The following is a 6,581-nucleotide window of genomic DNA, read 5'->3' on the forward strand; positions in this document are numbered from 1 at the left end:
ACATTAGATACCTGATATTACCTGACCAGTAGAGATGAAGAAGTACAGTAAAAGAAACAGGAAGTACCATTTTCAGTTCCAAAGATATTGAAGGCCCAGAAGATAAGCTTTCCAACAACTAGACTGCAAAACGCTATCCAGACCAAGTGTTGAAATTGGAGGTCTGGAAAACCCTGAAGAACAACATTGTCTCAGAATCACAAAAGGCAGAATATCAGAAAAGGGGAAGAGAAAGTCTAAAGACGAGCCAAAAAATATCAGAAAACTCAATGGATGTGATCATATCAGGGCCAAAATTCAGCCCTTAGCAGACTAGATAATGCAGAGGGACGCGTGAATGACTGTGAAGACAGGGGAACAGAAATCCCTCGGTCAGAAGCAGACATAGGAAAGCAAGTGCAAACCAATGAAACATTGCTGTTGAATCCTGGGTTAAGACAGGGCATGAAAGACTAGAGTTCATAAGAGTCCCAGATGGAAAAGCAAGAGATAAAGAAACAAAAACTGTCTGAAAATGTATCTGTAGAAAAATCAGACTGAAACGTGCTGAAAGCCAAGAAAGAATCATCTATGCGAATTCAGGGATTACACAGCATCCAAAGGAGGTGGAATCCCAATAGACCTACCAGCAGCTGTATGATTCAAATCAACAAAGTTCACGAATATCCCAGTGATTTAAAATGCACCTGGAGGAAACAACATAGTCACAAGGGAACCTCCAGAGGGGTTTCAGCTGATATCTCGGCAGCAATATTGCAGGACAGGGAGGAGTGCCAGGACACAGACCATATCCTGAATGGCCAAATGCTGCCACCTAGGGTAGCCTATGCCCCATGACCACCATTTCTAATAACGGCAGAGCTAGAGAATTCCACAGACCGGCAAATCTTAAAAGAATTCAGCAGTTCAAAACTTCTTCTAAAAGGAAGGTTGAGAATACTCCCCTGAATAGAAAAGCAGCAAGATGAAATGGAAAGAAGAAAACCATTATTGGAAATGCAAGAAGAGCATGAGTGGCAAAGAAGAAACAAGAAGAAGGCAAGGAGGACATCAAAACCCTAAAGATGGGAGAGGGAAGCAGGAAATCATAGGTGATTGGAAGCACTCTCTTAAGTGAATCAGCTTATTGGACTCTCTGTTTGAAGCGAAAGGAGAGCTGCATGGCCTGACGTGTTTGCAAAACAAGCAAGAAGCAGGCCAACAAAGAATCAAACCAACAAACAAGCACCAAAAGGGTACGGTTGGCTGACATCTACCAAGGGAATCATGATTATTCAAAAGAAAATACTCAAGGTGATGTCAAGGATCATTCAGCAAACATCGACCCAGTATCGCGGCTTGCATGTACTCAGCACACTTGTCTTCGCAAATCAGAGGCGTGCATTCATATTCGTAAATATTGATTCATAAGAGCATATCGTGACCTAACCCAAATGCCGATTTGGAATCAAATGGATTCCTAGTCCGTGATGTAGACTTGTATGTCTTCCGACAGGATGAAGGAATGCCATATTCTACGCTACGTAGAGAAGAAATGTAAGAAGCCTATAACAAAGGCACGTAGATCTGCCAAAGTGTACTAAGAGCAAAAGAGACAGACAGTAAAGTGCACATTGGGGTTGGTTTCATTTCTTGGAATTTCAGCCCCCATGAAACAAATGGATCCATGTCCTGAGAGTGCGGGTGTTTCAGCAGAAATCAGGCGACGCATATGTCTTCCGGGTGTACGGATATCATAGGAACATAAGTCTCCTTTAGAGGGTCTCTTTGTACTGTGAACTGTTAGAAAGTTTAAAGACGTGTGAAACCATCAACTAAAAAGGGACCCACTTCCCTCCATTGGTACTGTGCATACAGATCTGAGCAAAAGGAAAGAGGGAAGAAGAAAGGCCCATGGGACGCTAGTGGGTAGAATCACATTTACCTTAGGCACCTCTCGTCGGATGCAGCCCCTCCCCCAACACTGACAAGATGCAGCAGCCATTGGGGATGGCAGTTACCGGTTGGATTCCAGGTGGAATGTTGGTGTGTACCGCGAGGCTTGTTGTGGCTGTTGGATCCTAGGTAACCGGGCAGAGTTCTGTGGGTGGATCAGTGTGATGGAGGGGCTGCCGCCCTCTGTGGAGCTTGGCTTAGGTGTTTGGTCCGGGAAGCTGTGTAAGTTCGAGATACTGCTGCTGCCCAAAGACCTGAGTTCACAGGTCAGTTTCCAGAACCTTTCAGAGCAGACAGTGGAAGATCTGCCTGTCATCAGCTTACTGGTGAGGCTCCGAGGTACTTTCAGACTTGCCCAGTCCTGGTGAAGTCGACTTTAGGGGAGACACGAAGAGAAGCTGGGCGAAAAGCTGGCTGCACGGATTGAGGAGAGATGCGAACACATGGATGAGAGATGTTCTGCTACAATGGAGAATACTGGCGTGGAGACAGCTGTAGAGGATACCAGGCTCAAAAGACATTCATGAGACCTATTGATCCTCGCTGATACTGGCAGAAACATACGGAGTGCCAACGTGGACTTGAGGAAGTTTCTCAATTCTCTTCTCCAAGAACGGGTCCAAGGTCCCTGAAATCTGCAAGAGAAGAGATGGCAGAGATGATCAAAACGCTCCTGTTCTCGGAAGAGGTCGTGAGAATCCACACGTCCCAAGGGGCATTTCCAAGCCATTCAGACCAGAATTCACCAAGCCCAGGTAAGCCTTTTCCCAGGTTTGGGCGTAGCTAGCAAGCACATGCCATTCCCTACCCTCCACTCAGGCATCCATTTTGAAGGATCAGTACCTGAGCTGCAACGAAGCCATTACGAGAAGAGCAAGCCCCTCCTAGAATCAGACTTCCTCCAGCTTCACACTCTGTGAACAAAAGTGAACTCCTTAAAGGTCAAATAGTCTCGGCTGAAATCGATAGGAATTGAATACTTAGCTCACACCTAGAAACGATGGCCTTCCGCTAGATTCAGCAAATGTTGTGTTTATGTCTTCCCTGGGGTGAAGGGAGTGTGGTAAGTGAGGGGAATCTTTGACTGAACTTGAATCTGTATTAGGCCTCAGTTTTTCAAGACAGTATAGGTAAATAGTACATGTCAGAAAGTGAACTGTACTGTCAAAGTCGCCAGTGACATTAAAGACACAGCTTCTGTGGATCGTCTTTCAATTGAGTCAAGCCCCCGGGGGCACTATATCATGGGGGTGCAGACTTGGTTGCGTTAAATGGCTTTACCCAACATGATCGGATGATTAATCGTTCTCATCACTGATAGAAGAACACCTGGTTCTCAATACAATAGCATAACAGCAGCAGGGTTCTCCTAGCTTTAATGCCCCTAGGTGCTTTTGGATTCAAACCTAAATGTATATATTTGGTCTGTTTCCTCCTATATTTTCCTAGAGAGGGATGTTACCCTTTGAAATGCCAACATTGGCCAGTAGGTGTCATTGGGACTAAAGGGCACCACATGCAAAAGTGTATCCAAGGTTGGGGGTTATTTCATTTTTCCAATAGTTATTTCATGGTTCCTGTTGGTTTCGGAAACTTCAACCGTAAAGAGCTGACATGACCCCTTTAACAGTTTGGACTGGAAGTTTGCATTCTTTCTGTCTAGGTTTTCCGTAGAGCTGACAAAATGTTACCAAAATTGACAAGTCTGGCTTCTAGGTCGATACAGTGTGTTTCAAAAAATAACTTCATTTTCGTATACTCCCAAAACATGTAAATGAATTCTGTTAAACTTCTTAAAGACTGCAAATGAGATATCAACACACTGTCAAAACAGGTGTCTTCGGACAATCCCTCCCACCCAGGCTGTATAGAAACAAAGAGCTAAGCAAACATCACATTTCTGTGAAATGTATCTGTATAGTGTTGATTCATCGATGCCCAGTTGGCAGAGAAGAAGTGCAACCTGCACTCACTCGCTCCCATGTACAGAGCAATGGAAACATCCACTCACCCAGCCCTTGGCACAGGACACTTGCCGAAGAGAGGCCTGTTACTTCCAAAGACAGGATGAGGCCTCAGGACACCTGGAAGCAGGAGAAGGCAAAGCAGGGAATGGAAACCAGTGCAGGGTCTGACCCCTGGTGATGGAGCAACAAGGGTGAAACTCTGTTTACCTTGGACGCACACTCTCAAGCGGACAGGAGACATGGGATTGAAGGTGATGTGCTGAGATTTACAAGAGTGCACAGCAGATGCTTGGCTGACAGAACTCAAAGAATCCAGCGCAAAATATCCCCACAGTTGATTCTGAGACCAAGATCCGAGCTGCCAAATTTGAGGTAGCAGAGGCAACGGTCAGTGAGGGATAGGGCTACGGATGATGGCACACGCTGAGTCTCAGGGATCTGGAGTGCGTTGTGGGATGTGGTGGGTCGAATCAAGAGAGCAAACCGAACTGTGTACCAATGATAAAGCAACCACACTGGTCGCGCGGTTGAGATTACCGATATGTCCCATGGCCACACCCAGTGCATCTGCAGGACCAGGGACCAATTGGGCATCTTGCCAATAGAGCACGTGTGGGGCTGAATCAGAGCTATCGTGCATCTGGTCTGAGGGATCCAGGGGGCCTTGGGTTTGAAATCAGAATGAAAAGCCTCAGGATCTGCTACATTCATAACCTGGGCTGGGATTATGGTTTGGTTTGAGGCACAGGATGCGCAACAGCTCTGTGGTTGCCTTCGTGCACCCGTGCCACAAGGATGAGAGGACAAGGAAGAGTGGTCCAAGTCCACAGCGTGAGAAGAGGAAGCATTTCCTTCAGCACTATCTCCCAAAAGCGGATGCTACATTTTGGATGGCACCGGCACGGTACGGCACCGAGGACACCAAGGTAGGTCTGCGGGATCATTCCAGCAGGCCCTGATGTGTGACATCCATGGATGAGCTTCCACTGGTGTTTCAGTAGACAGAGAAGCTCTGGGAAGAACTGCTTTCATTGGGACATTCCCGTGGCACTACAAAGCACAAGCGCACTCTCAGTTTGCTTTTTTTTAAACACTCCAAAATGACATAGAGCAGAATGCAGAGCTGAGAACCTTTAGAAGCCTCATTTCCACAAGAGGAAGTGTCCTGCGCACTTTCAGAATTGTGAGATATGCGTAACCGAAATGAAGTTATGCTATTCGAAATAGTATGGGATGTTCATCACAACAAATGCAACACCAGCAATTGGAGATATACCAGACAACACACACAGGAACAGAATATGGCATCAATGTCTAGGAGAAGTTGTCCTCACAGAAATCCCATGGAATTGCATAGAGAAAAGAGTCTAAAATTTTCACTTAACAAAGCCCTAGAAGTCTACATTAGATACCTGATATTACCTGACCAGTAGAGATGAAGAAGTACAGTAAAAGAAACAGGAAGTACCATTTTCAGTTCCAAAGATATTGAAGGCCCAGAAGATAAGCTTTCCAACAACTAGACTGCAAAACGCTATCCAGACCAAGTGTTGAAATTGGAGGTCTGGAAAACCCTGAAGAACAACATTGTCTCAGAATCACAAAAGGCAGAATATCAGAAAAGGGGAAGAGAAAGTCTAAAGACGAGCCAAAAAATATCAGAAAACTCAATGGATGTGATCATATCAGGGCCAAAATTCAGCCCTTAGCAGACTAGATAATGCAGAGGGACGCGTGAATGACTGTGAAGACAGGGGAACAGAAATCCCTCGGTCAGAAGCAGACATAGGAAAGCAAGTGCAAACCAATGAAACATTGCTGTTGAATCCTGGGTTAAGACAGGGCATGAAAGACTAGAGTTCATAAGAGTCCCAGATGGAAAAGCAAGAGATAAAGAAACAAAAACTGTCTGAAAATGTATCTGTAGAAAAATCAGACTGAAACGTGCTGAAAGCCAAGAAAGAATCATCTATGCGAATTCAGGGATTACACAGCATCCAAAGGAGGTGGAATCCCAATAGACCTACCAGCAGCTGTATGATTCAAATCAACAAAGTTCACGAATATCCCAGTGATTTAAAATGCACCTGGAGGAAACAACATAGTCACAAGGGAACCTCCAGAGGGGTTTCAGCTGATATCTCGGCAGCAATATTGCAGGACAGGGAGGAGTGCCAGGACACAGACCATATCCTGAATGGCCAAATGCTGCCACCTAGGGTAGCCTATGCCCCATGACCACCATTTCTAATAACGGCAGAGCTAGAGAATTCCACAGACCGGCAAATCTTAAAAGAATTCAGCAGTTCAAAACTTCTTCTAAAAGGAAGGTTGAGAATACTCCCCTGAATAGAAAAGCAGCAAGATGAAATGGAAAGAAGAAAACCATTATTGGAAATGCAAGAAGAGCATGAGTGGCAAAGAAGAAACAAGAAGAAGGCAAGGAGGACATCAAAACCCTAAAGATGGGAGAGGGAAGCAGGAAATCATAGGTGATTGGAAGCACTCTCTTAAGTGAATCAGCTTATTGGACTCTCTGTTTGAAGCGAAAGGAGAGCTGCATGGCCTGACGTGTTTGCAAAACAAGCAAGAAGCAGACCAACAAAGAATCAAACCAACAAACAAGCACCAAAAGGGTACGGTTGGCTGACATCTACCAAGGGAATCATGATTATTCAA

The sequence above is a fragment of the Vicugna pacos genome, unplaced genomic scaffold (assembly GCF_048564905.1).
Source record: "Vicugna pacos unplaced genomic scaffold, VicPac4 scaffold_196, whole genome shotgun sequence".
Lineage (NCBI taxonomy): Eukaryota > Metazoa > Chordata > Mammalia > Artiodactyla > Camelidae > Vicugna > Vicugna pacos.